Here is a 21768-nt window from a genome sequence, read left to right as displayed (position 1 = left end):
GGGATCATATCTGATTTCTACATGCCCAATACTTTACAAAACATTGCTGTAATGACGTCAGTGTGTAAGGGGTCACAGAAACGGTTTAATGCCCTGAACACGTCCCGATTCTGAATGTCTTACTTTGCAAATAATGTTATGTGCGTTATGCTCCTATATGTATATTATTGTTTAGGGAAAGTGTAGTAATCTAGTTAGCCCACTACGCTGCAAAGGGAACATTGTATGTATGTAGCGGAAGACCAGCGTGTGATTGAGCAATCTTTGTCAGCCATGACTAGGGTGGGATGCAGCTAGAAAACCGGTTCAATGCCATAGTTAATCTAATTTATGACGAGCTGCGGTGTTACAATACCAGAAATCATACTCCGATCCCAACGTGGAATGTGATTTGTGGTGTGTTGCACAGTGATGCATGCCACTCGTCAGACGCTCATCACTCATTAAGAGCCATGTGACTCCAACACCAAGATCTCGATCAATTGCGGTCAATGTATCCAATAGACAAAAAAAAAGTACTGGTTTTGGAATGACTACGGCAATTTTGTGGAAACAATCAAAAACAACTAGGAAAAAAATTCTTACATGATATCAGACTTGTGCATAAAAAATATGAAAGCATAACATAACAATGAATCCTTAATAAAGTCTTTACCAAGGAGTATGGAATGCTTTTAGTATGCGGTTATGATGCCCTTTCCCTAGTCTTTTCTAAACCCATACAGGATGCTTAGAGAAATATGGTATTTAGTTATGATACTAATTTACACAATGAATATACTTGAGATACAGGAATACAGCCATGCAAGGGTGGACATATCATTGGTGCAAGAGGACCAAGAGATAAGGATACCCATTTTTACCTCCAAAGCAGATGGAAATGTGCATTATGAGGAGCTATTAGACTGAAAAGGGTCTCTATATTGTTGTGACAGATAGAACCCGCACTGTTGATTTAGAATTGTCCAGCAACCATAAAGGTTAAAATGGTTATAAAAGACAGGGAGTGGTTAGCTAAGCCCCAGGTGATACTGGGAAAATTGTTATTGTGTCCTGGACATCCAAGAGTAAGGTGTGTGCTAGAGAGTCTCCTACCAGACTGAAATCAGTCAAGCTGTATAGACCAGTTCTTCCTGAAAAGAGATTGCTGTAATCATAGAAGCAGGTCAGGACAGCCCAAAATATCTTTATTACCTCAAGATAGAAGTAATAGAGCTACAGCACCGGACTCATCCCCTTCTCACCCTATCTCACTGCAAGAGCAAGGTACAGTTTTGCTTAGGTTAAGACACTGTGTGTGAAGAGAAGTTATCTGTGAAAAGGCTTTCATATATGTTGATGAAGCATTATATGAAGAGAAATGTGTGATGAAAAGAAGCTTGAATAAAACCCCTGTGATCAACGTCAGCTAAGAACTGTGTCATAGCTATGTGCCTGTAAACCGTTATGGTAACTCCCCTCTACTGTGAAGAAATAAATAATGGTCGCCCTGAGTAAGATTTCCCAGGATTCCAACAAGAACTCATGTTTCCTTTGTATTGAATTCATATACTGAGCGGTGTGCATGCAACATTGTTCTTGCAAAGAGGCCCTTTTCTATCTGTGTCTGCCAGTGGAGCCATCATTAATTGAGCTAATGCATCACTTAGAAAAAACAGTAAAAAGCTAAATGTGGACATGTCTGATATCTACACATGCAACATGCAAGAAATTCTGACAAAAAAATTTGAATAAACGATTTACAATGCTATCACAATATCATTAATGCGTAAAACATGCAAGTCAATCAATAACACTGGTCAACACAAAAAAATCATCAGCAAAGTAATATGTCTGTTTTATGAAGTTTTATGTGCTGATTCCAAAAATACGGTATGCTGAGTTTTACTCTATCGCAAAGTTTCTGAGATAGAAGTATTTTTGTTATTACTTTATTTCTGCATTTTCAATGTGTGTGGTTTTTCCTATGTTATTCCCATTTCTTTGCTTGTCTTACTTAATTGTGAATTTTCTTACAGGGACAACATCAGTAAAGGTTTAAGTGAGTTTTATGGGAAGGAGTATTGACAGTACAGTCAACCAATGACTGCTTCTCGGAAAGTCACATGTTATGGGGGGTAGCTAACTGTTATGAGTCGGTAATATTTGAGTCAGTCAGAAAAGGATGGTGATGGCAGCAAGGACTGGTATGTGAGACTCTGACAGGAGACAGGCCTCTACAGGGATCTGAGCCCTGCCACAGGGAGATAGAAGGGAAGGCAGCGGACAGCCGCCATTGTGAGAGGATTTTCACTGCATTTCTGGGGGGGCAAGTCTCCTCAGAGGGAAGAAAACAGCTCAGCCACTGAGGTGTAACTGAGTGAGGGTCTCCACAGAGAGAGAACCTGAAAGCAGCCAATATCACACTGAGAAACTGCCTGTCTGCAAATGTTCATCTGTATGGAATAGGCTCATCCGTTTACCTCACAACTGTATATAGTTATCTACCAGATTATCTCCAGTAAAATCAGTTCTAAATACAAGCTGCCTCTGTCATCTCTGGGGAAATATCTTCATATAGTCGGTCGGCTCATCGCATTTTTTTTAGTTTGTCACCACCATTGAACTGAATTTACTTTTCTGTTTGATCTGATTTAAAGGAGGAAAATGCCCCAACAGTGTATCAATCATCTGACAGATTGTGCTATGTTTGTGGTTCTCTTACACCAAAAGGCCAAGTACATTCAGTCACTCATGATATTAAAAAGATGTGCCAGATGTACTTTAAGTGTTCACTTGGTGATCAAGACAAAAGCTGGGCCCCTCATGTGATATGCTCAAGTTGTTTAAATGGTCTTCGTGACTAGGTGAATATGAGGAGAGTGGCTATACCATTTGCTGTTCCCATGATTTGGAGAGAACACAAAAATCATAGTGATGACAGCTACTTTTGTGTTGTCAAACTGAAGAGCTTTCCTACAAAGAACAAACATAAGATTAATTACCCTGAACTTGAATCTACGATTAGGCCAGTTCCACATGATGGTACCTTGCCAGTTCCTGTACCACCATTGTCTGGATTGGATGAAAATGAAGTAGAGTATGAAGACTATGGAGCTGAAGCTACTGGCGAAGACATGAATACCTCAAGTCAAGATGAATATGTACCTGATGGAACAGCCAAGCAGACAGAACGCTTTACTCAACATGAATTAAATGATCTCATCAGAGACCTTTCATTGTCAAAAGATAAAGCTGAATTTCTTGCATCTAGGTTGAAACAGAAGAATCTTCTTCATGATGATGTCAAAGTGTGTTATTACCAAAACAGAAGTAGCGCTTTAACACAATTTTTCACAGTTGATGGACCAATGGTGTAATGTAACAATGTGAATGGCTTCTTTGAAGAACTGAATCAAGAGTATTTTGTTGCAGATTGGTGATTGTTTATTGACTCATCCCAGAGAAGTTGAAAGCAGTATTGCTTCACAATGGAAATATGAAACCATCAATCCCTATTGCTCACTGATGCCATCTAAAGGAAAGTTAATAAAATCTGTCAGTTGTTTTGGATGCTATACAATATAAGCATCATCGATGGAATATCTGTGGAGATTTGAAAGTGATTGGTCTGCTAATGGGAATGCAAGGAGGTTTCACAAAATATTGTTGCGTCTTGTATTTATGGGACAGTAGAAATACAGCAGAGCATTGTGTTCGTCGTGATTGGGGACAGAGAAACATCTATGCTCCAGGTAGAGACAATGTTCAGCATAATCCTTTAGTTGCTCCAAAAAAAATCTTTCTTCCTCCACTACATATAAAGTTGGGATTGATTAAAAACTTCATGAAAGCCATGACAAAAACAAATTCACAAGGGTTCCAGTACATTTCACAGAAATTCTCCAGCTTTTCATCAGCAAACCTGAAGTAAGGGGTATTTTTTGGTCCTCAGATCAGAGAGCTTATGAGAGAAGATGTGTTGGAAGGAACTCTAAATGATAAGGAATTGAGATCTTGGAAAAGCTTCAAGTGGGTCTCTGAAAACTTGTTAGGAAAACAAAAAGCTCTAGAATATGTTGAAGGTGTTGAAGAACTGCTAAATGCATACCAGAGTCTTGGATGTCGCATGTCTCTGAAAATTCAATTTTTGCATTCACATTTAGATTTCTTCCCTCAAAATCTTGGGGATGTAAGAGATAAACAAGGATAGTGGTTTCACCAGGACATTAAAGTAATGGAACACTGCTACCAGGGTTTTTGGAATGACTCAATGATGGCAGATTACTGTTGGATGTTATATAGGTTTTATAGGGTCAACCCTGAAAAATTGCATCAATGACAATCTAATGTCAAGCACTTTTAATTTCTGCTCATATTTTGGTTTCTATTTTGCATGTGAAATTATTTTGGTTCAATAAAAATTGATTTGTAAGGTGAATCATTTTTTCTGATATGTAGATTACTGTTTTCTTAATGTCGCCAATATATATCCTATACCTTATAATAATGATGATGCTCCATGGAAACTATACGAGCTACAGAAAAACTATATAAATTTTTGAAATCAGGACAAAAAGATGATTCAGAAAAGCACAAAGTCATCTGTGATGATTACAAAAATATTTTTTGTAGACCTGTGAATAGACGTTCATCAAACCTTAAATTGCAGGCAATCACAATCAATTAGTATAATTCCAGTAAAGACAGACAAGATGTGAACTTTTCCCAGACAAATAGGAACCCTGGACAGCAAAAATATAAATGTCATGCATATCTCTCCCAATGTATTTCCCTTTCCAGATACTGGGATTATCAGGGAACTCTGCAGAGCCACTAGAAGGCAAGCACTCTAGAGCACAGGCAGATCAGTGTATGAATAGCCTATGTCTTCTTTCCTTCTAATAGTCCAGCATGTCATCAATATTAGATCAGTGTTGGTTTGGAGGGGATGACACCCGCCACCACCACGGATCAGCTGTTATAAGCTCTGGTGGAGACCAGATGTAAGCACTTTGAATGGAGCTGCTGTATGGTGTAGAACGGGTCTTATTCTAAAGAACCTAACAACAGTTACTACATATTGAATGAAGCTGTGCCTTGCTTGTAACAGCTGATTGGTGGGTGGGGGTGCCAGTTTCCAAACTCCTCCGATCTGCTATCGATGACCTATCTTAGGTCATCAATAGATTTTGAGGCGACAAACCCTTTAAAACCATGACTAGGGTAAGGCTCTATTTTAATGTTTGATATATATATATCATTTGTGCTCTATCCATATGAAGAGCAGACTCATTAATTAAAGTGGATGAGTTTAGTCCACAGATCAGACCAAAGTAGGACACAAGTCCGTTGTTTTTTTTCTCTGCACATCGTCAGACCATCAAAATGCTAAAAGAGCCATAGGCTATAGCCTATAATGTGTCCATGTACTTTTTATTTAAAAAAATGCATTGTACATTTACAACAAAGCATATTATAAATCTATTGTAAAATATAAATTATATAAAAAAAAAATCAATGGTAAAAAATACATAACACTATTTGTTAGTGCTCTTGGAAACGATATGTAGGATAATCACTGTTCACTGCTGTGAAAGTTAACCCTAAAATTAGGCGATGGTCCTGCAGGGGGTTGAAGGGTCGATGAAGACAAGGGGTTTCATAATGATCTTTGCAGTTTTAATATGCTCTTTTGTGTGATAAAATGTTTAATTGTATTCCTATGGCCGGTTTTGTGTCTCGGTTCTCCTCTAGGCTTTGCTTGAAGGCTGTCCCTGGGAATGCGGGAGGTCTGTCCACTAGGGGAACCATATTAGGTATAGGAATTTAGCTTGCACTACACAGTACATTAGAGCACAGACTGGAGTCAGGTGTGAGTGAATGGGAGCAAAGCTAGAAATTACAGTGCTAACAGGTTCCAAGAAAACTAGATGCAACAAAGGCAAGAAAGTTCTGTCAATGCCAAGTCTCCGCACAGCATGAGGACACAAGGACACATCTGAAGTTTCGTCTGGAGGCCAGGACAGTCTTAGGCCTAAGGTCCAGAAGAGGTATTAGTGTCATGCCTCTGTACCCCTGTGAAGAAAATGTTGGCCTTGTCAAAGAGGAAGGGAAGGATGGGGATCCTCAAGGAAGCTGTTTAGTCAGAAGGAGGGTCCCTAGGGCTGGGTAGGACAGTTAGTCTAGGGACAAGTTGGACAGAATGGAGACGAAGACTGACAGGCTGTCACAGGAAGCAATGGGAAAACAGGACATGAGGAACCTGGCTCCTGAACTGCCCCTCAGGCTAGGGGAGCCCTGTCTATCCTTAACTCAGGGGCCCCAGAAAAAAACAGACCCCTACTTTTTGAGGGATAAAGGGCTTTTAATTCTCATGTGACGTCCCAGCGATCTGCATTGGCTCTACGGAGGTCTCCGGAGTTGCTATTAATGTTGCTGCCTCCTCCCATACTGATTTGGTCCCCAGAAACCTTTGATGAGAATGGCGGTCAATACGGACTATAGCAACCTCCAGAGATGCGGGAATGTCATACATCACCAAAACCTGCTTGATCCTCTCAGAAACCCCCTGCAAAAACTTACTCCTAAGAGCGCAGGTTCGTTCCACTGAGTATCCACAGACCAGCGGCGAAATTTGACACAATTATCCTCGGCTGGCTGATTCCACTGAACAAGAGAACGAATCTTGGATCATTATAGATTAGGCAGAGTGCCGAAAAAAAAATGTCCACTGATTCAAAAAAGCCTACGCTTGTGGGTCCCCACTTAATGAGACCACTATACCCACATGCTGAGCCTTACCCCCAGGAAGCAATGGGAAAACAGGAGATTTGGAACCTGGGCCCCTGAACTACCCCTCAGGCTAGGGGAGCCCTGTCTTTCCTTAACTCATGGGTACCCTTGATGGTAGGGAGGCCTGAGTCACCAACCTGTCCCTATCTCATGTACAACTAAACCCCCAACCCTTACCCCAGGAGGTGAACCGTAATGGAAACCACAGATAAAGATTGTCAGGGATAAAATAAACTGCATCATAAAGCAAACTATTAGGACGACACTATATGTGTGTGAGGGGAACACAATACAAATAGGGAAAAAACAACAAAGTGTACGACACCAAACTCCAAAATAGAGATTTGAGTATCAACAGCACTCCAACACAGGACCGGTATGCAAGAGACATGCAAATGCTATAGTCGGCATCCAGGAATGTTCTGAGCCATACTTAAAGGAATAAAACATTCCCAGCAGCCTCAGCATTCAATTGAAACTAATCAAAAAGTTAACTCCTGCAAAGCTGAATATCAGGGAACAAACCACCGCCAACACCCAATCTTAGGCTGAGCAACAGGAAGGTCTAAGGCCGGTTACACACTAGCGCTTGTGTCTGCTACGTTGGGCTGCGTACTTCTTCCCTTAAGATCCGCCTACTTCCGCATGCATCCTGCATACCTATATTTAACATTGTGTACGCAGGGACATGTGCTGTATGCGGATGCATTCCCGTGCGTCATTTTGATGTGCCCTCCGAAAGAAACATGTCCCTGTGTACACAATGTTAAATATAGGTACTCAGGATGCATGCAGAAGTAGATGGATCTTAAGGGAAGAAGTACGCAGCCCTACACTGTGGACACAAACGCTAGTGTGTAACCAGACTAAGACTGCACATTAGACTCCCCAGTGTGAACAGAGTCTGAATCTGGCATGACACAGGCCAGGAAACAAAGGGAACATCACTAAAATGGGATTCTGTCTTATTCTGTATGCTGTAGCCATGTGTGTTATGAATGGGTCACCAAGGAGGAAAACAAGACCAAGCCAAGTCACAGAAAACCAGAGAGGTTGGTGACTATGTGGATTGCAGACCCCTGATCCTAACCACACAACTAACAGCAGTCGTGAAGCGTACCTACGATGATTCTAGATGCCTCGTCACAGCCGGAGGACTAAATAAGCCTAAAGCAAGAAAAGGGGAAATCTAAACTGCCCCAGAGCAGACCCCAAAGGAATAGATAGCCCCCACACATGTATTGATGGTGAGACAAGATGAAAGCACAAACTCAGGTAGGAAAATAGGCTGAGCAAACAATGGGGCCCACACTAACTAGAAAGGACAGGAAAGGAAAGATACTGTCTGCAATCACGCCAAAAAACCCTGCAAAATTTCCAACACTTCTGATAGCAAAAAATACCCTGAAGTCACTAGACTTCTCCCACTATATCAGCACTCTGGCATATTTAGAGAACAGAGCAAAAAGAGGCCAATACAATAAGGGACAAAAAGCAAACTAGCACATACAATGACATAAGAGTGGAAATTCAGGACAGCCCCAGCCGGGGCTGGCTGACCACACAAAAAACTGAATAGACCAAACCAAATCAAATGGGAACACAAGCAGAGAACAACTTAGCTTGAGAACGCAGGAACTGAGCTGGAAACTAAGACCTCAGGAGGCAGGAAAAAATCACCAGCATGGGAATAGGGAGTCGGCTATCTTAAATCCAGTCTGAGACTCCAGATGTCCAATCCTCATCCTCATTATCAGGTGGCAGGTCTCTGTTAATTAGATCAGCTTCATTACCTCCTGTCACCACCAGAGGGAGCCCGGAAAGAGAACTCACAACTCCTCTGTCAGCACAACCAGAGGCAGACCAGAAAATGAGTTCACAACAATACCCCCCTTGAGGAGGGGTCGCCTAACCCTCATCCACGCCACCAGGCCGATCAGGATAGGCCCGGTGAAAAGCACGAACCAATCTATTGGCATGAATGTCAGAGGCAGAGACCCAAGAATTATCCTCCTGGCCATAACCCCTCCATTTGACCAAATACTGGAGTCTTCGTCTAGCCAAACGAGAATCCAATATTTTCTCTACCTCATATTCCACATTGCCTTTAACCAATACAGGGTCAGGAGGTGCTGCCATAGGAACTACTGGCTCAACAAACCTCTTCAGCAGAGATTTGTGAAATACGTTATGGATCTTAAACGTAACTGGAAGAGCCAATCGAAAAGAAACAGGATTAAGAATCTCCAAAATCTTATAAGGTCCAATAAATCTTGGCTTGAACTTTGGAGACGCAACCTTCATAGAGATATTCTATGACGACAACCAAACCATATCACCCACTTTAAACTGGGGACCAATGGTCCTATGCCGGTTGGAAAACTGCTGGGCCTTTTCCTGAGAGAGTGACAACTTATCCACCACTTGGTCCCAAATCTGCTGCATTCTCTCTACCACAGTGTCCACACCTGGGCAGGCTGAAGATTCCACTTGCCCTGAAGAAAATCGAGGATGAAACACAAAGTTACAGAAAAAGGGTGACATCAAAGAGGCGGAACTAGCTCTATTGTTTAGAACAAATTCGGCCAAGGGCAAAAATGAGACCTAGTCATCCTGATCAGCAGATATAAAACATCTCAAATAGTACTTCAAAGTCTTCTTTGTTCTCTCAGTCTGCCCATTGGTCTGAGGAAGAAACGCAGAGGAGAAAGATAACTGAATTCCCAGATTGGAACAAAAGGCTTTCCAGAATCTGGAAACAAACTGGATTCCTCTGTCCGACACAATGTTCTCAGGAATCCCATGCAACCAAACCACCTGTTGTAAAAACAAGGGCACCAACTCTGAGGAAGATGGCAACTTTGGGAGTGGTAGAAGATGGACCATCTTAGAAAATCTATCACAAATCACCCAGATAACAGTCATTCTCTGAGAGACAGGAAGATCAGAAATAAAATCCATTGAGATATGGGTCCATGGCCTCTTGGGCACCGGCAGGGGCATCAACAACCCACTAGAACGAGAACAGGGTTTAGACCGAGAACAAGTCCCACAGGACTGCACAATAGGGTGATGACTATTTTAAAAATTTTGCAAAACGAAAATGAAACCCCTAACATTGGTGGGATAATTCCATACAAATGACATTAGTATCATCAAATTTGTAAAATATTCAAAAAAGTTCCCCCTCTTTTTCATTTCAAAATTTTCAAAAAAAAGATTTTTCGCGTTTTAATTTAAATCTATAAAGAAAATATCTTTCTAAGTTGTAACAAAAAGTGGTATTTTATTCACATCTAGAACATTCTGGAATATTTTAAAATATTTTGTAATTTAGTATTATCTTTTCATTTTCAGTGCAAAGCTTCAAGTTTTACGATCAAGAAGTGCAGGACAGGTCATTCAGAAAATGTCTTCTAGAAATTCCAGCAACAGTGTAAAGGCAAACAGGTCTATCTGGACGAGGAATCTGCCCTCCTATTCTCATCATAAAAGGGATCCAAGTATTCCATATGTTGAAAAGCTCTCCAATCTCATGCGGATGCCAACGAACTGCCAAATTCTTGGAAACTTCAGTTTTCTATTCAACAGCGAGAAACGGCGAAGGCAGAAGAAGAAGGCAATTAAGTGTTTGAAGGCGCACTGGTTGGTCGAGGAGTCATTAATTGACATTCCCAGATCTAACCAAAATGCTGAACGTGCTGTAAAACTGATGGAGGAACTACATGCGAAATCGAAACAAATTGAATTTTTGAATCTAAAATTCATAGGAAAAAATAATTTTGAAAAAACACTTCTTTTGTACATATTGTACTTATAATTAACTGTTTTATACCGTATTTGTTAAAAAACGAATAATAAAAGTTGCTTAGTTATTACTATTACTATTATCGTTTCAATAATGCAAAATTGCATGTCCTTTTTTGGGGGGAAAAAACAATTTTTGCCTTATTTCATTTCAATGAAAGGGGGAACTTTTTTTTAAAAAACAAAAAAAAGCAATACTTATTCTTAAATAACCCAGAAAAGTTCCTCCATTGCACATGGTTTCATAAAAAAAATTTTTTTGTCATTACACTACTGCACAAGATTCCTGACATCACGAGATAAGGCAGGCCACCAAAAAGACCAACTCACCAAATCTCTGGTACCAAAAATACCTGGATGACCAGCCAATGCAGAGCAATGAACTTCAGACATCACTCTCTTCCTCCACTGGTCAGGAACATACAATTTTCCCATAGGACAATGCTCAGGTTTATCCTCCTGAAATTCCTCCAGGGCGCATCTCAAATCGGGCGAAATGGCAGAAAGAACTACCCCCTCACCTAGGATGGTAGTAGGCTCAGTCACAATAAGAGAATCAGCAAAGAAACTCCTAGAAAGGGCGTCTGCCTTAACATTCTTAGTGCCAGGAAGAAAAGATACCACAAAATTAAAATGCGTGAAAAACAAGGCCCACCTAGCCTGTCTAGGATTCAAGCGTTTGGCCGACTCCAGATAAATCAAATTCTTGTGGTCGGTGAGGACCACAACTTGATGTCTAGCTCCCTCCAACCAATGTCTCCACTCTTCAAATGCCCTTTTCATGGCCAACAATTCCCGATTCCCCACGTCATAGTTGCATTCAGATGGGGAGAACTTTCGAGAAAAGAAGGCACTGGGATTCATTTTAGAAGTCACAGGATATTTTTGGGACAAAAGAGCTCATGCACCAATCTCAGAAGCATCTACCTCCACCTGAAATGGAAGTGAGACATCAGGTTGTCGTAAAACCGGAGCAGAAGTGAATCTCCGCTTAAGCTCCTGAAATGCCAAGACATCCTCTGGAGACCAATTCAGCACATCAGCACCCTTCTTGGTCAGATCAGTCAGTGGTTTGACAATACCAGAAAAATTACCTATAAATTTACGATAGAAATTAGCAAAACCCAAAAACTTCTTGAGAGCCTTCAAAGAAGTGGGCTGAACCCAATCATAAATGGCCTGTACCTTGGCCGGGTCCATTTCAATAGTTGACGGAGAGAAAATAAATCCCAAAAATGAAATCCTCTGTACACCAAAGAGGCATTTCGATCCCTTAACAAACAAGGAATTCTTCCTCAAAATCCGGAACACAGTCCGGACATTGTCCACATGAGAATCCCAATCACTGGAAAAGATCAAAATATCATCCAGATAGATGATCAAAAACTTATCCACAAAGTCCCAGAAAATATCATTGATAAAGGATTGGAAGACAGAAGGGGCATTAGTGAGCCCAAAAGGCATCACCAGGTACTCAAAATGTTCCTCCGGAGTATTAAACGCCGTCTTTCATTCATCCCCATGCTTGATGCAAATAAGATTATACGCCCCCCTGAAGTCAAGCTTAATAAACCAGCAGGCACTTTTAACTCTGGAGAATAAATCAGACATCAGGAGTAACGGGTACTGATATTTAACCGTCATCTTGTTAAGGGAGCAATAGTCAATACAAGGTCTTAATGAACCATCTTTCTTGGCCACAAAAAACCCCCAGCACCTAAGGGTGAAGAGGATGGTCTAATATGACCCTTCTCCAATGACTCCTTAATATAGGATCGCATAGCATCATGTTCGGGTACTGATAAGTTGAAAATCAGACCCTTGGGAAATTTACACCCAGGCATCAACTCAATTGCACAGTCATAACTCCTATGAGGAGGCAAAGACGCAGACTTACTCTCACTAAATACATCAGAAAAATCAGCCAAATAATCAGGAATACCATGAGACTGAGGAGAGGTGGAGAAAACAGGATTGTCCCTAAGAACACACTGACAACCCCAACTCACCACAGACACAGATTTCCAATCCAAGACTGGATTATGAGTTTGCAACCAGGGAAAACCCAGAACAATAGTATCATGCAAATTGTGCAGCACCAAAAATTTACAATTTTCCTGGTGGACTGGGGCAACTCGCATTATCACCTGGGTCCAAAACTGAGGTTTATTCTCCGACAAAGAAGTAGCATCAATACCCCTCAAAGGAATAGGCGTCTGCAGAGGTATCATAGGAAAACCACAACGTTTAGCAAAGTCCAAATCCATCAGATTCAAAGCTGCTCCTGAATCTACAAAAGCATTAGCGGAAAATGTGGATAAGGAGCAGATCAGAGTAATTGCTAAAAGAAACTTAGGTTGTACACTGCCCACAGCAAATGTGTGTGCAAAACGTTTCTCTCGTTTAGGGCAGACAGAAATAGTATGAGAGGCGTCTCCACAGAAAAACACAGCTTATTACGCCTTCTAAACTCCTGACGTTGCGCCCTAGACAAAACCCTATCACATTGCATAGGTTCAGACGTTTGTTCAAAAGGTGGCAACGCCTCTCGTGTAGTTTTACGTTCACGTAAACGCCGATCAACTTGAATGGCTAATGACATAGAATCATCAAGACCAGAGGGAACAGGAAATCCCACCATAACATCTTTTATGGTCTCTGATAAACCCTTCCGAAAGAGAGCTGCCAATGCACCATCATTTCATGTAGTAAGGACCGCCCACTTTTGGAATTTTTGACAGTATAATTCTGCAGAATCCTGACCCTGCTTCAATGCCAACAGGGTTTTCTCAGTTTGATCAACAGCATTAGGTTCATCATACAACAACCCCAAGGCTTGAAAAAATGCATCCACATTAGTCAGAATAGGATTTCCAGGTGTCAGAGAAAAGGCCCAATTCTGGGGATCGCCGCGCAGCAAGGAGATGACAATTTTAACCTGCTGCACAGAGCTCCCCGATGAGTTCGGCTTCAAGGCAAGAAATTATTTACAATTATTCTTAAAATTCAATAATTTAGACCGATCTCCAGAAAACGCATCAGGAGTAGGGATCTTTGGTTCAACAGCATGTGACTAAGTGAGATAGGCGGAAATTCCCCGCACTTCAGCAGCGAGCTGCTCCACACGATCAGACAATTGCTTAATTTCCATTAGAGAAAAAATCCTCCCACGGCCTCAGAGAAAAAGAGGAAAAAATACTGTACATATAAAAAAAAAAATTCTTTTTTTTTTTTTAACAATTCTTTCCTGCTTTTGAGTACCCTAGAATCTGCGGTATGGCTGGTGATTCTGTTATGAATGGGTCACCGAGGAGGAAAACAAGACCAAGCCAAGTTACAGAAAACCAGAGAGGTTGGTAACTACACGGATTGCAGACCCCTGATCCTAACCACACAACTAACAGCAGCCGTGGAGCGTGCCTACGATGATTCTAGACACCTTGTCACAGCTGCAGGACTAAATAAACCTAAAGCAAGAAAAGGGGAAAACTAAACTGCCCCAGAGCAGATCCCAAAGGAATAGATAGCCCCCACACATGTATTGACGGTGAGACAAGATGAAAGCACAAACACGGGTAGGAAAATAGGCTGAGCAAACGATACTGTCTGCAATCACGCCAAAAAGCCCTGCAAAAATGTCCAACACTTCTGATAGCAAAAAATACCCTGAAGTCATTAGACTTCTCCCACTATATCAGCACTCTGGCATATTCTGAGAACAGAGCAAGAAGAGGCCAATCTAATAAGGGACAAAAAGTAAACTAGCACATACAATGACATAAGAGTGGAAATTCAGGACAGCCCCAGCCGGGGCTGGCTGACCACACAAAAAACTGAATAGACCAAACCAAATCAAATGGGAACACAAGAAGAGAACAACTTAGCTTGAGAAGGCAGGAACTGAGCTGGAAACTAAGACCTCAGGAGGCAGGAAAAAATCACCAGCATGGGAATAGGGAGTCGACTGTCTTAAATCCAGTCTGAGACTCCAGATGTCCAATCCTCTTTCTCATTATCAGGTGGCAGGTCTCTGTTAATTAGATCAGCTTCATTAACTCCTGCCACCACCAGAAGGAGCCTGGAAAGAGAACTCACAACTCCTCTGTCAGCACAACCAGCTCCCTCGCCAGAAACCAGAGGCAGACCAGAAAATGAGTTCACAACACATGTTTAACCAAATTGCACAGTATTATTATTATGCATTTATATAGCGCCATTTATTCCATGGCGCTTTACATGTGAAAAGGGGAAATATAGACAAGTATAATAAGCATGTGTAAGACAAGGGACACACAAGTACATAAGGAGAGGGGACCCTGCCCGCGAGGGCTCACAGTCTACAAAGCTGAACCTGTTAACCAGGGCTCAAGGTCTCCTGTTTTGTCTAAAGCTACAGCCAGACCTGATCCCATTGATGGAGAGGTAGGAAGAACAAACTCCAGAACACCTCACACACCTGTCTAAACAAAGCTCTGGAGAGTTCTGAAGTGGCCAGCAATGAGTCTGGATCTAAATCCCATTGAACACTTATGGAGAGATTTCTGTTGGGAGAAGACACCCTTCAAATATGAGAGAAATGGAGCAGTTTGTTCCAGAGCGATCCAAAATTCCATTTGAGAGGTGCAAGAAGCTTGTTGATGGTTATAGGAAGCAATTGATTGCAGTAATTTATTCCAAAGGGTGTGCAAGCAAATATTAAGTTAAAGGTGCCAACGATTTTGTTCATCCCATTTTTGGGGGTTTGTGTGAAATGATGTCCAATTTGTCTTTTATCTCTGTTTTTGTGTTGTTTCAATGCATACAAAGAGAGTAAACTTGTGTATAACAAAACATGTGTAACAACAATAATTTTCTGTGAGAAATACTTCATTTTCTGGAAAAATTTCAAGAGTGCCAACATTTTCAGCCATGACTGTACATATGGTTAGATCTGCCTATTTGTAGCTAAATAGGTGTGCAGCTCCAATAACCACAATTTTTATAACTAGCATTAAAAATCACACCCACACATACAGTATATATACACACACTTACACACATACACATGCATAGACACTAACACACACACAAACACAGAGACACACTAGCACAGTTACAGACAGACACACACACACAAACACATATAAACACACAAAAACACAGGCAGTCACACTAAATACACACATACACAAACACACACACACACAAACACAGGCAGTCATACACACACTCACACACACTTAAACACACACAAGCATAGACACACACAAACACACAAGCACAGACAGACACACACACAGACACAGACTGACACAGACAAACACAGGCAGTCATAGCCACACACACATAAACATACACATGCACAGACACTAACACACACACAAACACAGAGACACACTAGCACAGTTACAGACAGACACACACATATAAACACGCAAAAACACAGGCAGTCACACTAAATACACACATACACAAACACACAAATACAGACAGACACACACACAAACACAGACAAACACAGGCAGTCATACACACACACACACATAAACATACACAAGCATAGACACACACACACACACACACACAAGCACAGACAGACACACACACAGACACAGACCGACACAGACAAACACAGGCAATCACACTAAATACACACATACACAAACACACAAATACAGACAGACACACACACAAACACAGACAAACACAGGCAGTCACACACACACACACACACACACATAAACATACACAAGCATAGACACACACACACACAAGCACAGACAGACACACACACAGACACAGACCGACACAGACAAACACAGGCAGTCATACCCACACACACATAAACACACACATGCACAGACACTAACACACACACAAACACAGAGACACACTAAACACGCAAAAGCACAGGCAGTCAGTCACACATAAATACACACACATACACAAACACAGACAGACACACACACAAACACAGACCAACACTGACAAACACAGGCAGTCACACACACACACACACACACACACACAGACACACACATAAACACACACAAGCATAGACACACACACAGACAGTTTTGTGTAGACACTTTTTAAAAGTGTAGTGCATGTCAGAAACAACAAAAAAATTTAACACAACTTATGCCACAAAAGTGTCTCACCTTTGATAATAAATGTGCCCCAATTTTTTCTCACAGCTAGTTGTATTTTTTTTTACATATATTACTTTACATGTGAATATTGTTAGACACTATACAAAGCCTTCTGCCTGTTCTTCCTTTGCTTACAGATCTGTAGCTTATTTTATACTGCGTGATCTGAGAGGATTATGGTGGCTAAAAACTTGCCTTCTTCCTCAAACGTCACTTCCTAGCAGTCATTCAGTAAATGGAATTTCCCCTTTAAATTATTGGTGATTTGGTAGAAAATAGAAAATAAGTGAAGAATGCTGCTGAATACCCAGCTGCTACCATGATGCTGTCTGAAGGGAATTATGTGACAAATGCCTGGGGGGACGAGTATATTTGTGGCATCGGGCTTGTGACGTCAGTCTCACCTCCAACCGTAATGAATACATTTTGACTGCACAATATCATGTGAGAGCAGCACATTGTTAAGGGCAGCGCTCGTCATAGCCACATGCAGCTTCCTTATGTTCCTCCAATGAATGAAATAAATTACCCTCCATCCATTAACATGTCATTGTATGTTTAGGCTATATCAGAGGATGAGGACTTTTCCCTTTATGATGTATGTCATCATTTTGTGTCTAAAGCCTCAGACATCACAACGTGACTGTCTATGTTCTAGGTCACTTGATATAATCCTATTGTATAAGCCTTACATATGTGCTTATTGAACGCCTCTAAAATGGAGGGAAATGGGCGGAAATGAAAGGAAATGCAAGAAATTTAGTTCAATGACGGTCTAGAATACACAATTTATGAAGGACGCGTCCAGTGACAGCACCAGTCCTGGTGCCCTGCAATGATTCAGTGAAGGACAGCTCCTTCCAGCATCCATTCAATAGAACATTCATGGGATTTAAGCGTGCTGCTGTATCCACAGAGCTGACAACAAGGCTTAAACACCGCACATCATGACTTGCCGCCTTATTATATTTGCAGCCACGGAAAGTTAAATATGTATCTAATCAGTTTAATATATATGGTCTGAGCACAAGAAGGTACATGTCGCTAGGCACTAAGAACAAGGTCGAGACATTTAGGCACATGGATGTTGAGGGTGAAAGCATGGTGAGAATGGGTGTTACCTGGGTCCTGGAGCAGTGCAGCTGGTCCGATAGGGATGACCGGGCAGTACATCCAAAGGTAGATTCCTGTATCACAATCTGACCTGGATGGGGAGATGAGTAGGAGCAGCCGGCCAAGTGAATATGTGCACTCTACTGAAGAGACAAAGGATTGCATCAGACTAGTGTGCAGCATGTGTGAGTGTAAGATGAAGCATCCTGCCTGCCTGCTTATTAGAGCTCCCCATACTGGTAGCTACACTGAACAGGATTAGGTCCACCTTAAGAATCTGAATCTGAAAAAGAGAACGAAAGAATAGGGCCAAATTAATTCTGTAAAAATCATACAATGTGATTTTCTGCTTTTTTTTATTTTTAGATCCTGTCTCTCGCAGTTGGAGTTTACCTATAATAAAAATTACAGACCTCTCCATTCTTTGTAGGAGGGAAAATTTCCAAAATCGAAAGCGTATCAAATACTTATTTTCCCCAGTGTACCCTATGCGTTTAACGTTTACAGCATATTGGAGTTCATGTGTTCATTAGTTGCAGTGTGCTGACGCATCGGGTATGTATATAGCCACATGGAAAGTCTTTCTTTTCTCTAAATTGTCTACTTCAATCATAAACCATTTTTAGATTTTTTAGTATTTAGTTACATATAAAGTAATTTATACATGCCATACTTGAGTTTTTATGCAGTGAAGATAATTTCCTTAAACTGCAAAATAATCTAATTTGTCTACTGGCAACATAGGAACAAAGCTGTATGTTTATTGAAATATGTAATTATTTTATTGCTTTTCATCCCCAGGAAAACAACCTCTAAACTAAAAAAGAATAGCACTGTAAAAAAGACAAAAACAGCTTAAAATGCTTGACAGTTGAGTTTGACATATGCACAGGAACATAGATACGGTGTGAAAGCAAACTGAAAAACATAGTCCAGCATCAAGGGAGTTCTTTATAAAAACATCCAAGTTTATGTAAACTATATTAAAATCCACATGCAACAAGTGTTTATGGTCCAGCTGACATGTTTTGGATTGCATCAGTCCTTACTCTTGCATTGGAAACATACGTCAGAAGCTGATCAAGCCAACATTTGTGGATTTTCACATTCCAAAAAAGCTGACTTTCTATCACATGTGTACATTAGATTAGGGAAATAACTACTAAAGAAATTAGGAATGTTGCATTAGAAAATGTAAAAATAAAAGCGATAAATAGAAAACAATTTTCTTACCGTTTTAGCAATAATATTCCATTCAAGGTGCATTACACTTATTTTACAGCCATGTCTGAAAGTGTTTTCACTGTTAAAATTGTTAGATTGGTTATCTTCAGATTGCATGATACCTTGCACAGTCAAGGCACCCAGTGCCACAGGCAGCTAAACAACCCCAAAACATCTTTGATCCTCCACTGTTGTGAACTGTCTTAATCCGACTTTTGAGGCAGGGCTCCCTCTGGTGGATACTGCTGGTATTCGAGCTGGTCAACATGATGTTAATCCAACAGCTGCAGAGGATGATTGGAGGAGTGGGGTAGTGACTGGGAGTACATTAGTGAGCAAGCTTCTCTCAGTGGCTGCCGGTGATACTCCTTTCTCTGCTTTTTTGAGGATATCTGTCTCCTGTCTGATCCTGCATTTTTTCAGCTAAGTGTCATTTGCTAAATCCTTTGCATTTGATTTTGCCTTGCTTTCAGGGGTCAGCTTGCTCCCCCTGGGGCTGCTGGCTCCTGCCCTGTATTTTGCATCTTGTGTTTGTTTGCTCAGTCCCCTGCTGTATTAGCCAGTTGCTAGCCGCCAGTTCACTCCTGAGTGCTGATATAGTGGGGACGAGGTTGTGCAAACCTCAGTATTTTTGTGCATCAGTCGTGTTGGAATTTTTAGGGTTTTTGTGTGATTGCAGACAGTGCCTTTTCTGTCCTGTCCTATCTAGTCTGTGGGCCCCATCATTTGCTCAGTCTATTTTCTGTCTGTGTCTGTGCTTCATCTTGTCTCACCGACAATATATGTTTGGGGGCTGTCTATTCCATTGGGGTTCTGCTCCGGGGAAGTTTAGATTTCACCTTTCTGTCTTTAGGGTTAGTTAGTCCTCCGGCTGTGACGAAGCGTCTAGGGCATCGTAGGAACGCTCCACGGCTACTGCTAGCTGTGTTGTTAAGATCAGGGGTCTGCAATCCGCTGAGTGACCAACCTCTCTGGTGTTCTGGTGGCATAGCCTTTTGCGCTTTTCTCCTCGGTGACCCATTCATAACTCTCTACTATACAGTGCGTGACTTTAGGTACTGTGTTCTTTTCTACCATATTTAACTGTAGGTACTGTGTTCTTTTTTTTGTAGGCCTCATTCCATTTTTGGTAAACAGTAGAATGATGTGCTTTACCAAAAGCTCTTGGACTCATCTGTCCACAAGATGCTTTCCTAGAAAGATTTTGGCTTACTCGTGTACATTTTGGCAAACTGCAATCTAGCATTTTTTTTGTCTCTGTGTCAGCAGTGGGGCTCTCCTGGGTCTCCTGCCATAGTGTTTCATTTCATTGTTGACGGATAGTTCGTGCTGACACTGATGCACCTTGAGCCAGCAGGATTGCTTGAATTTCTTTAGAAAATGATTTGGGGCTGCTTATCCATCATCCAGACTATCCTGCATTGCAGCCTTTCATCAATTTTTCTCTGCTGTCCACATCAAGGGAGATTATGTACAGTGACATAGGTTGTAAGCTTTTTGATTATGCTGCACAGAGTGGACAAAGGAACATCAAGATCTTTGGAAATGGACTTGTAATCTTGAGATTGTTGATATGCTTAAACAATTTTGGTTCTCAAGTCTAAAGGGCCTGTCACACTAAGCGATATCGCTAGCAATATCGCTATAACTTGTGACGTTATAGCGATACTTACCTACAACCCGCTCCCCCGCTGATTATCGCTGATCGCGCGAGAACAGGCTGGACTGTTTCTTGTCGTCAGCTTCCTGCAGTGCTTACTGTGGAGAGACGAGCGACGCGTGGACGCGGGCGGGAGGACGCAGGATCGCCTAGTGTGACAGGTAAGTAGCGACCCCCGTCCCCAGCGATGTCGCTAGTGAGATCTGCCTGTGTGGCAGCTCACTAGCGACCACATAGCGATGTACCAGCGATCCTGACCGCGTCATATCGCTGGTCGGGATCGCTGGTACATCGCTAAGTGTGACAGTACCTTAAAGATTGAGTCAATGTCACCCTTTTTAAACTGGTTTTCATATTGCCCACACTGGTTACTTGCTCCAGGTGAGTTTGAATGAGCATCACATGCTTGAAACAAAGGTGTTTATCAACAATTTTGGATAGCTGCCAACAATTTTGCCCTGTCCATTTTTGGGGTTTTGTGTGAAATTATGTCCAGATTACCTTTTTTCTCCTCAGCTTTTTTGTATTGTTCCAATACACACAAAGGAAATAAATATGTGTATTACAAAATGTGTAATTTCTTTAATTTCCTGGGAGAAATACTTCATTTTCTTAAAGGGAATCTGTCACCCCATTTTTCGACTAGGAGCTGCCGGCACCGACATCAGGGGCTTATCTACAGCATTCTGTAATGCAGTAGATAAGCCCCTGATGTGACCTGAAAGAGAAGAAAAAGGAGTTATATTATACTCACCGTGGGGCGGTCCTGTGCTCAGGCGCTGGACCTCTCCCAGCGCCTATGCACTGCAGGACTCTGCTCTGCCCTCAACAGGGCAGAGCAGTGCACCTGCGTCGGAGCCACCACAGGCAGCAAAGAAGAGGACATCACCGTTAAAGAGGACGTCACCGTTAGAGTATAATCTAACTCTTTTTCTTATCTTTCAGGTTACATTGGGGGCTTATCTGCAGCATTACAGAATACTGTAGATAAGCCCCTGATGTCAGCGCATAGTCGAAAAATGGGGTGACAGATTCCCTTTAAACAATTTAAAGTGTTTG

The 21768-nt window shown here is 41.5% G+C and overlaps 1 protein-coding gene across 1 annotated transcript in view; it reads right to left on the bottom strand.

Annotated features, from left to right (window-relative positions):
* SLC38A1 (solute carrier family 38 member 1) overlaps nt 1–18060 on the bottom strand; it is an 87801-nt gene extending 69741 nt beyond the window's left edge. Inside the window, exon 1 of the mRNA XM_073554243.1 lies at nt 17834–18060. The gene's annotated coding sequence lies outside the window, so the exon portion shown is untranslated. The remainder of the gene's footprint in view (nt 1–17833) is intronic.
* Nucleotides 18061–21768: the final 3708 nt, after the last annotated feature.

The sequence above is a fragment of the Dendrobates tinctorius genome, unplaced genomic scaffold (genome assembly GCF_039654945.1).
Source record: "Dendrobates tinctorius isolate UK_male_01 unplaced genomic scaffold, ASM3965494v1 ptg000209l, whole genome shotgun sequence".
Lineage (NCBI taxonomy): Eukaryota > Metazoa > Chordata > Amphibia > Anura > Dendrobatidae > Dendrobates > Dendrobates tinctorius.
The sequence above is the reverse complement of the archived record's forward strand: the minus strand, read 5'-3'. Positions and strand labels throughout refer to the sequence as shown.